The sequence below is a fragment of the Camelus ferus genome, chromosome 2, assembly GCF_009834535.1.
Source record: "Camelus ferus isolate YT-003-E chromosome 2, BCGSAC_Cfer_1.0, whole genome shotgun sequence".
Taxonomy (NCBI): Eukaryota; Metazoa; Chordata; class Mammalia; order Artiodactyla; family Camelidae; genus Camelus; species Camelus ferus.
The window spans coordinates 99038919-99049708 of NC_045697.1; the positions used below are offsets into that span (position 1 = coordinate 99038919).

The 10790-nt window shown below is 43.9% G+C and overlaps 1 long non-coding RNA gene across 1 annotated transcript; it reads left to right on the forward strand.

Annotated features, from left to right (window-relative positions):
- Window positions 1-850: 850 nt before the first annotated feature.
- LOC116658668 lies at window positions 851-8702 on the forward strand. Its single transcript, XR_004313904.1, has 3 exons — window positions 851-1024; window positions 6619-6693; window positions 8493-8702. It is a non-coding gene; the product is annotated as an uncharacterized LOC116658668 (long non-coding RNA).
- Window positions 8703-10790: the final 2088 nt, after the last annotated feature.

Genomic DNA, 10790 nt, shown 5'->3' on the forward strand with positions numbered 1-10790 from the left:
GTGGTAGAGCACGTGCTTAGCATGCACCAGGTCCTGGGTTCAATCCTCCGTACCGCCATTAAAAATAAATAAATAAATGAATAAACCCAATTACCTCTCCCCCCTCAAAATGAAAATAAAATCTCTTCCCTACAAGATGTTATTATCACTGAGATTTTGCTCATCAAGGATGTTTGGATATAAAAACATAAACTCAAGTTTGTTCTGTTTGTCAATAATTTTGAAAGCAAGGAATGCACTCTGTTTAAAGTGGGAGGCATTCTTTCCAGCAAGATTCTGTCAAGTATGCTTTACGGGACCCTATTCACTGCCTTTCATCCAGACAAGCAAGAGCCAAACCCCATTTTCTCTTGGGTGGCGGCCAACCTCCTCCCTGGGTCTTGATTTCAAATGGTCATCCAAACCCATCCTTGTGGTCTCTAGTCTGTAGTAAAGACCAGTGTCTGTGTTTTATGTAGTATTTGGGATGTACTTGGCAATGCTAGGAATGTGGGGATGCTGTCAAGTTACCCTTGATGGACTAAGGGAAAATATCATAGGTTCTTAGAGTTGGAAAGTCTCTTAGATATCATCTCGTTCAGTGATTCCCAAATCTGGATGTGGGTGGGATCACTCAGGGAACTTTTAAACATAGTGATTCCTAGGCTTTATCTGAGAGACTCAAGCAGAGTGGCAAGGTAGATCTGGACTTTTAAAAAGCTCTCCCCATAATTTGGTTACGGTCATTGTAGCACCAGCATCGGAAGTCCCTGGTAGGTGAGGAGCTGAGGCTCAGAGAGGCTGACTCACTGCTCTTGCTTGGTCAGTGTTAAGTAGCTGACTGACTCCCCGTTAAGGGCTGGTTCCACTGCTCCAGCTTTCTTCTCCGGCGGTGCCAGGGCTTTAATCCTGGTGATGTTTGCAAGGGGAGCGCAAAACTCTCTCACTGAGGCTTGTTCCAGAGAGCCTTTCAAGGGCACAGCAGGTGCCGGAGGTGTTTGTGATTTCTTCAGCGTGTGAAATAGCTTTGCAACGGGTTGTGCAGGTGGGTATGTCTCCTTCTAAGGGTTCTGTCTTTTATGTTCTTTGTTCTGACATAAGTTTTTACATCGCTGAACCATGCTTCCACTTTTAAAACATAAACTTTTTTTTTTAAAGGAGAACTGAAAGGATAGTTATAAAGAGCCATAAACACCTTTCCATCAGAAACCACCCATGAAAGGTAGAGAGGTTGTAGGGAGTGGGGCCAGAGCAGAGAGAAAGGCTGCAGGAAGTCAGTTTCCCACAGAGACGAGAGTTTGGGGTGCAAGAGGAGGAGGGCAAGGACCATGATCCCGCTCTGCACGTTAAGACACTGTCTGGCTATCAGTGCAGCTTGGAATGAGTCAGCCGTCTCAGTTAAGCTGAATGTGGAAGAAAGTAGAAGTTAGGAGCCCTCATGTTGAAGTCCATCAGACCTGGGTTCAGATTCAAGCTCTCTCACCAGTGAGCCACTTACTAATGTCTCTGAGCCTCGGTTTTCACACCTGTAACATGGGGGTAGTAACCTCATAGGGTGGGGGTGAGGCTTGGAGTGCACAGTGGTGGTGCTATTATCATGGAAGAATTGTTTCAGGGACTTGTGGGGGCCTTCTGTCATCTGTTTGAAGCCTTCTGCTGATATCTTCCCAAGGTAGACAGTGGGCCTGTGCCCCACTTCAGCAGAGCGTGTGGTATCGCATGAATGTGGCCCCACTTTGCTATCAGAGGAGGGAGGTGCTGTCTCGGCCGCCTGTCCCCCTTTCTGGTCTACCACTGGTGGCTCTGAACTAGCAACCTTTTACTTTGCAAACATGAGTTAGTGCAGGAGAAGAAAGGTATGTTTGGGAGGGGAGGTCAAGGGGGAGGCCTAGAGTAGAAAGGTGGAGTTGGCTCTGGAGAGGACCTGGTGCCAGACCAGAGAGGGTAAGACTCAGATACTGGGGTGTCGGGCAGGCATGAGGTTGAGGAGGCAACGTCTACAAAGAAAGTAGGAGCAGAGGAAGGGGAGCCGGCAAAGACCGGACAGTCTTCTGCATCTTAGAATTCCACCCAGGCTCACCTGGCTGGGTGGACTTCGTTTTAAGCTTTGAATCCCTTCCCTAATTGTGATCCGTTCACTGGGACAGGATGCTCTGTCCCAGCCTTTTTATCTCTAAGATGGACAAAACCAAAGGCCTCCCTTATAAACTGATTCAACAAGTAATAGACTGAGAACAGCTGTGAAAGTCTTGACTGTTTCCCTCAAGGGATACGCTGAGACCCTTTGATACTAAGCAAGATCCTGTGGGGTCCTCCCTGGTACAAATCATTCTGTGTTCCCTGTTTCTTGTTAGTAGCTTATAGGCTTCATTCAGCCTCCTTGACTCTCCCTGAGTTCCAAAGGGCAGATTCAAACAGTTGCTAATCTGGGAAAGGAGGGGATGCAGAGACAGTGGAGGAGTATGTTAGCCACTGCATATAAAAATAGATTAAAAAAAGATTTATTCTGTATAGCACAGGAGACTATGTTCAGTATCTTGTAATAACCTTTAATGAAAAAGAATATGAAAACAAATATATGTATGTATATGCATGACTGGGACACTGTGCTGTACACCAGAAACTGACACACTGTAACTGACTAAGTTTCAATATTAAAAAAGGAAAAAAGAAAAAACGGTGCAGGCGTGGGGCAAGGTCCTGGTTCCTCCTCAAGGAATATACATAACAGTATCTTTGAGCTTTTCTGTAGGAACTAAGGCCCCCCCCCACACCCCTGCCTCTTATTTATGGCTGAGCAGGATCTTCAGAGATGGTTTTCTAGGGGACACTGGGTCCACCAGATTGCTGGCATTCAGATTAAAAGCAACTTTCCTGTTTGGTTAGCAAGGCTGTTGCCCCCAGGATCATACCCCTGCACCTCCCTCGAATAGAAACCAATTATCCTTACCTTAGTCTCAGGAGGCAGCTGCAAAGAAAAGAGACAAGAACTGATTAGAACCTGCGAAGCCCAAGATGGGGGAGGATTTGACTTCCAGTGGACCTTGAACCTCATTATACACTCATTGTAATGCATTAGCATACTAAGTGACACCCCCCCAGCACCATGACAACAAGGACAGAAAAGAAAGGCAATCGGCTCCAGCGCACCTGGAACGAGCACATGATGGCAGAAGCCTCCCATAAAAGTCCACGTGGCCCGACCGGCCATCTTGGCTGACGGCTCCCTGCTCGAGCTCTTTCTCTCCTTTTCCTCTTCTGAGCAATAAAACAGCCATTCACTTTGTTCCTCTGCCACAGCCAGCGGCCAGCACCCACACTTTCATGAGCCTCCGAATTTAGGGGTCTCTGGTAACACCTTGAGGGCACACTCCCTCTCCCCTGGGGCGTTGGAAGGGGCAGCCTCTAGCCCTGGAAAGGACTCAGGCAGGGCTGTGGGAAGGTGTTGCCAGAGAATAGATCCTTGCCTCGATGAAGAGAATTCAAGAGCAAGGCATAGTAAAATGAAAGCAAGTTTATTTAGAGATATGCACTCCATAGACAGAGTAGGGTCCAGTCTCACTCAGAAGGGAAAGTGATTTAGGAGATCCACACTCCATGGACAGAATGTGGGCCAGCTCAGAAGGCGAGAGTGAGAGAGACTATGAGGTGCAGTTGTCAGTTCTTATGGGCTTGGTAATTTTATACCCTAATGAGTGGAGGATTATTCCAACTATGTTGGGGAAGGGGTGAGGATTTCCAGGAAACTGCCCCCAACCCCTCACCCCGCCTGCTTTTTGACCTTTTTTGGTCAGCCTAGGAACTGCCATGGTGCCTGTGGGTGTGCTGTGAGGCTCAAGGTCTACTGAAAGTCGAATCCTCTGCCATCCTGGTTCCAATCTGTCCTGTCCTCAATTGCCGTGTCACTCCTTCAGTGGCTGTGCCCTGCCCCCTCTCCCCTTCTCAAAGACACCAGTCCTATTTTTCAAACTTTATCATTCACTCTCAGTAACTGCGGCTACTGTTTGTTGAGTTGTATTAATACAGGGGTAAACACTGAATTATGTGTGAGTCTGCTCTTCATGCCTCAAAGACAAGGCCTAGATGTTATTTATATCCCAAATCCATGCTTTGCTTCTGAAGGTTTCTAAGCCCTTTGATATAGTGATTATCACTCAGTCACTTAGCATATTAACAATGAAATTTCTAGACAAAACATATCCAGGTCATTTCTTCTCTCTGAGCCTCGGTGTACTATGTAAAAGGAGGTCTCCTCTGAACAAAAACTAAGGCTCATTGTGATAAAATCCTACGCCTCAAGAAGCCGTGGCTCCAGGCAGTCCGCGATGGGGATAACACGGGACACATCTCAGCTGTAACAAGCAGGGGAAAGTAGGATAAAATGTGTGTCGAGCACTCTCTCAAAGGGGAAGAATTAAGCCATTCACTCTTTCATCTTTCAGTTTAACACACATGTATTGAGCACTTAGAATGCATAAAGGAATTGTGAAGAAAAGACAGGTGCTGCGGGAGCTGTCGATGGAAGGAGGTGGGGGTGGAGCACAAACCTCTTAGAGGAGCCTGTTCTGGGGAGAGATTGTCCAGGAGGTGACAGGGAATGCAACCTATGCCCTTTGATTTAGAAAATCCTGCCTAGCTTCCCCAGAGATACCCTTCGCTTGTTAGATATGTACCCCTATCTGGGGCTCAAACATTTTTTAAAAATTGAAAATACAGTTGATTTAAAATGTTTCTGGTGCACAGTAAAGTGATCAGTTATATACACACATACATGTATATTCTTTTTTGTATGTTTCCATTATGGCTTATTATAGGGTACTGACTATAGTTTCCTGTGCTCTACAGTAGGACCTTGTTGTTTATCTATTTTATATACAAGTAGTTTCTATCTGCTAATCTCAAACTCCTAATTTATCCCTCTGCCACCCCTTTCCTTCTTTGGTAACCATGTTTGTTTTCTATGTCTGTGAATCTGTTTCTGTTTTGTAAATAAGCTCATTTGTATCATATTTTAGATTCCACATTTAAGTGATATGGTATTTGTCTTTCTCTTTCTGACTAATTTCACTTAGCATGATAATCTCTAGGTCCATCCATGTTGCTGCAAATGGCATTATTTCATACATTTTTATGGCTGAGTAGAATTCCACTATATATATATGTCCCACATCTTTATCCAGTCACCTGTTGATGGACACTTAGGTTGCTTCCATGTCTTGTCTATTGTAAATAGTGCTGCTTTGAACACTGCAGTGCATGTATCTTTTTGAATTAGAGTTTTCTCTGGGTATTTGTTGGGCTCAAAACACTTGATCAGGGTAGCCACAGGGTAAGAGAGAATCCTGAAAAAGTACCCTTCCACCTCTCCTCACTCTACCACCGAGTCAGAGAGACAAGCCAAGGGCTGAAGTGGCCCAGTCTGCCTTGATGGGGGTGTCGGTGCTACATTAGAAGCTCAGGTTATTCATCTGTATGAGCTAGGGGGTCTTTAAAGTCCTAGTGTTATCCAACAAAAGTTCATGTGTCCAATGCACAATGAGGCCAAACAAACCAAAACATCAGAAAAGAAAGGTTCATTGCAGGGCTAAGTACAAAGGATGGGCTGCTCACACTCAAAAAACCTGAACTCCTTGATGGTTTCTGGGGAAAAGTTTTCATAGGCAAAATCTGAGGGTAGGGCTGCAGGGTGTGTGACTTTCTTCTGACTGGTTACTGCTGAGGTAATAGGGCAGTGTCCAGGAGTCAGTGCTCAGCCTGAAGTTACCATCCTCCACCGGGGTGGGGACCTTGGTTCCTGCAGCAGAACTCAAAGATACTGTTATGTATAATCCTTGAGGAGGAATCAGGACCTTGCCCCAAGGCTGCACTATTGTTTCCTGAATGTTGCATCCCCTCCCTTCCCTGATTAGCAAAAGTGCCACAGCCTGCAGGGACCCACACTTTCATGGAACCCCTAATTTAGGGATCTCTATCCGCTGACACCTTGAGGGCATACTCCCTCTTCCCTGGAAAGGACTCAGGCAGGGCTGTGGGGCTCAGGGTATGTCAAGGATGCTGAATGAAGCCCCTTTCCTACAGACAAGAAACAGGGAACACAGAAAGGATTTGTGCCCCGGAGGGTCCCTGCAGGGACCTGCTGTTTCACTCATGCTGAGTTTGGGAGGAGGTGGGTGAGATGGCTGTGGTACTTTCCGGCCAGCTCTGCCTGTGGCTCTTTTCTAGATCATGGAATGAACCTACCCAGTAGCTGGTGATGAGGGAAGTAGGGGTTATTATCTCTCATATTTCATACTCAGGAATAGTAAAGAATTAAAAGCTTAAGTAATGTTCCCAAGGTCACGTGGTGAATCAGTAAGCGAGACAGGGCGAGGATGCGGGTTTCTGGTCCTTCCAGTTTTGTTGCCTCAGCCTTAGATCTTGCGTCAGATTTATATCTTTAAATCCTACATTTGGTTAGGATTAGGGTCTGTAGCTAGGTATTAGTTCCATCTTAACTTTCCTCATTAAAAAAAAAAAAAAAGTGGGGCAGCCCTCACTTTCCTAACCTTCTACTGCAAAACTGCTTTATGACTTTATTGGACAAGACCTAAAAAATGGTCGAATTTTCCCCAGCACGTCTGAATAGCCTTGTTCTTCCAGCTCTCGGAACTCTGCCGCAGCTGTCTGGTGGAGATGGAGCGCTCCAACCAGGACGGGCCGGAACTCCAGCTGCTGGTGAGCAAGTGTTCACTATTTATAGCGAGAGAGGGGCTGCAAAGGAATGCAATTTTTTCCTTCTGAGTAGTTTGGATGCAAGCAATAGGAAGTGGGCTCTGCTAGATGCTAAATTTGATGACATGAATGAGGTCTGTTACAGTACTTCTCAAACTTGACTGTGCATCACAATCACCCGGAGGGGGTTGTTAAAGCACAGATTGCTGGGCACCACCCCCAGAGTTTGTGAATCAGTGGATCTGGGGTGGAGCCCAAGAAAGTGCATTTCTAACAAGTTCTTGGGTAATGCTAAAGGGCAGGTTGGAGAACCACGGCTTTATTAGGATGGGTGGGGTGTACCGGGCAGGGCCACAATGCAGGGCAGCAGACTGAACCAAAGATAGGCACTGACACGCACCAAAAGACTCTCTCTGGCGATCTTGCAGTCCTTGTGCAATCAGAATTAGTCGCTTCTGAGTCGGCATTTCCAGAGCAAATGTGTTATTTTATAAATAAAATGGCATAAGATTTAAAAGATTAGGCTCATAGGAAATGTGTGTGTACTATTTAAAAATAAAAACTCTTTCCCCCCTCTCTCTTGTTGGGGGACATGGCAGGCCGGTGTGCAGGTGGTAAAAGAATTTACCAAAGGTAAAGGACAAAAATAGAAAGAGTTTTTATTACATTACGCTGCCATTGACAACAGTGGGCCACACAGACGAGAAGTGCCCGAGGGAGCCCCGAGGGTTGGCTGTTGAGGTCTTTTCTGGGTAAGGGGTTGGTGACCACAGTGGGTTGGGGGCTGCATGTGTGCACAGTTCTCTGATTGGTTGTAGGTGAGGTAAGAAGTTTAGGGTCCATGCAAGGTGGTGGGGTGTATGACTCTGATAAGGTGGGCTGAAACAAACCAGCCTGAGTTACCGTGAGATTAGACATTACCTAGGGCTGTTCGCTTGTTAGGGCGAACATGACCATTAAAGAGTGTACTTTATTTGTTGAGGGATCTCAGGCAGACATCTGAGAGCCCAGGAATGAAGGTCGTTGGACTTGGAAGGATGTCAGTTGGCCCCACATCTCTCTTCTTTCTCCAGTGAAAACCTGCGATTTATTAGGTCATTTTATCACATCGTCATGTTTGGAGTCAAAGCTGGCAGATTTGACCTCCACTTTTAACTCTAAGCATCCGCCTTTGATGGAGAGCCAGGGAAAAGCCAGCAGACGGGCACCACAGGAACGTGGCTGATCTGCCGGGTAGACAAAGACCTCAGCGTTGGCCTTTCAGTTTCTTATACAAGATGGGCCTGTTTAGGTTTTCTGCTTCCTTTTGAATGAATTTTGATGTACATTTTCCTAAAAAAAAATCCATTTTGCTCAGACTTTGAAAATAGGAGCACATATTTGTACAAGTGATTCTTTTATAAAAATTTTAATTTCCTGTATACAAATACGGAATCATTATTTTGTACACCTGAAACTAATATAGTGTTATATGTCAAATATACCTCAATAAATACATAAGTAAAGTTAAAAAAAGAATTACAGATTCCTATATATGTATATTAGTCCATTTTCTAATTCCTACCTTTATTTGTATTTTCCCTTTTTCTTGATTAGGCTAGCTTAATGGATTATTTATTATTGTTTCTGGTTTTTTTTGTTTTGCTTTCTTTCTTTCTTCCTTCCTTCCTTCCCTTCCTTCCTTCCCTTCCTTCCTTCCCTTCCTTCCTTCCTTCCTTCCTTCCTTCCTTCCTTCCTTCCTTCCTTCCTTCCTTTCTCTCTTTCTCTCTTTATTTCTTTTCTTTCTTTCTACAATGAGCCAGCTATGGACTTCTTTATCAATATGAAGACCTGCAAAGAATCTGAGATTTTATCCTATTTGAAAACTAACAAGCTAGTGAATCTGCTCGCAGAACACGCAAGCCTCCCCGGTCCGAGAGAGCTAGAACATCAGTATTTTCACCACTTCCCACCTCTGGAGGCCATGTGATGCCTGCTCACGTAGTGGGTTGGAGGAGAGGAATCTGGATCCAAAGTTGAGTGATCTTGAATTTTTTATTTAAAAATTAAAAAAAATTATTTACTTATTTATTTTTAATTGAAGTTTAGTTAATTCACAATGTTGTGTTAGTTTCTGGTATACAGCAAAGTGATTCTGTTAATTTAATCCCTATCAAATTACCCAGGACATTTTTCACAAAACTGGAACAAATAATCCTAAAATGTATATGAAACCATGAAAGACGCAAAATTGCCAAAGCAATCCTGAGGAAAAAGAGCAAAGCTGGAGGCATAACCCTTCCAGACTTCAGACAATACTACAGGTCTACAGTAGTCAAAACTGTGTGGTATTTGCACAAAAACAGACATATGGATCAGTGAAACAGAATAGAGAGCCCAGAAATAAACCCACAGACCTATGGTCCATTAATCTTTGACAAAGGAGGCAAGAATATACAGTGGAGAAAAGACTAGTCTCTTGGGCAAGTGGTGTTGGGAAAACTGGACAGCAGCATGCAAATCAATGAAGTTAGACTATTCCCTCACACCATACACAAAAATAAACTCAAAATGGCTTACAGACGTTTACACTATGAAACTCCTAGAAGAGAACATAGGCAAAACATTCTGTGATATAAATTGTAGCAATGTTTTCTTGGGTCTGTCTCCCAAAGCAAAAGAAATACAAGTGAAAATAAACAAATGGGACCTAATCAAACTTACACAAGCTTTTGCATAGCAAAAGAAACCATCAGCAACACAAGACAAACTGCGAACTTGTTTATAATGGAAAGTAAGAATGCCTGCCCTCTGGACAGAGGTACTCTCTCTAGCTTGTCAAGCTATTTGCTCCACACACCTCCTTGAAAAGATGGGGTAGAGCAAAAGCAGCCAGTGTGCCTGCTACTGAGATGTGCAGAAATTCAGGAGACCCAGGGAGCACTGGCTCCCAACAAGCAAGTCCACCGATTTTGTTTTTGGTTTTTTAAAAATATATTTATTTATTTATTTTTGGGGGGAAGGGTAATTAGGTTTGTTTGTTTATAATGGAGGTACTTGGAGGGGGTCCACTGATTTTGTTTTCAACTTCATTATATTCCGCTTTCATTTTAAATTTTACTTCCCCTAGATTTAAAAAATTAATTTAAAAAAATCTTGAATTGAATAGTCATTTCCTTCACATTCATTCTTTTTTTTTTAAATTGAAGTATAGTCAGTTACAATGTGTCAATTTCTGGGGTACAGCATAATGTTTCAGTCATACATAAACATATATATATATTCATTTTAATATTCTTTTTCTTCACATTCACTCTTACATTAAAAATGTTTTAAGATTACGACTTTTCCTCTGAACAAATCTTTACATACATCTCATAGATGTTAATCAATATGTTCTCTTGGTCATTATTTGCTAAATTATCTAGCTTTCCTTTCTTATTTGCAGAAATTCCAAGGATTTGAAGAAAATCAATCAGTCATCTTTGGCTGGCCTTGCTCTCTTGGTTTGCTCTGGAGGCTGAGGTCTTTTCCTCAGACCCTTGTGGATCAAAGCCATAAAGCCCTTTTTAACGGGATCACCGTGACTTGTGTGCTAAACAAGGTTAAATTGCAGGTTAGGAGGAAATGGGATTTGGAAGATGAAGGTTCAAATCCTGACCCTGCAGCTTCAGCTGGTAACCCAATCAACCACCCATTTTGAGTCTCACTTTTGTCTGCAAATGTCAGATGGAATTACGTTATCTCTCATGTCCTTTTCAATTTATGACTTTAAGAGATTTGGAATTAGTTTCAATTAAACTGGCTGAAGGATTTTTGGGCTGACTTGTTAGTAGAAGCAGCACGACCAAATGGAAAGATCCCTGGCCTTGGCTACTGGAAAAGCTGCGTTCAACCCTGGCCCTGGGCAGCAAATGCCTGTTTCCTCACATGTTTTCTTGTGTGACACCCTCAGAGGAGAGAAAACCACATGGCCCTGGCAGCTCATTTCCTCTCTTTCATAGCAAGGAGCCAGCTCAGTTGGTCAGTAGCTGAGGGAGGAAGAGGCTGATGCTGGAGGCAGAGCTGGCTGTTTCATGGCTCAGGAAGCCCCATTACTACACGGTTATCTGAATGTCCCC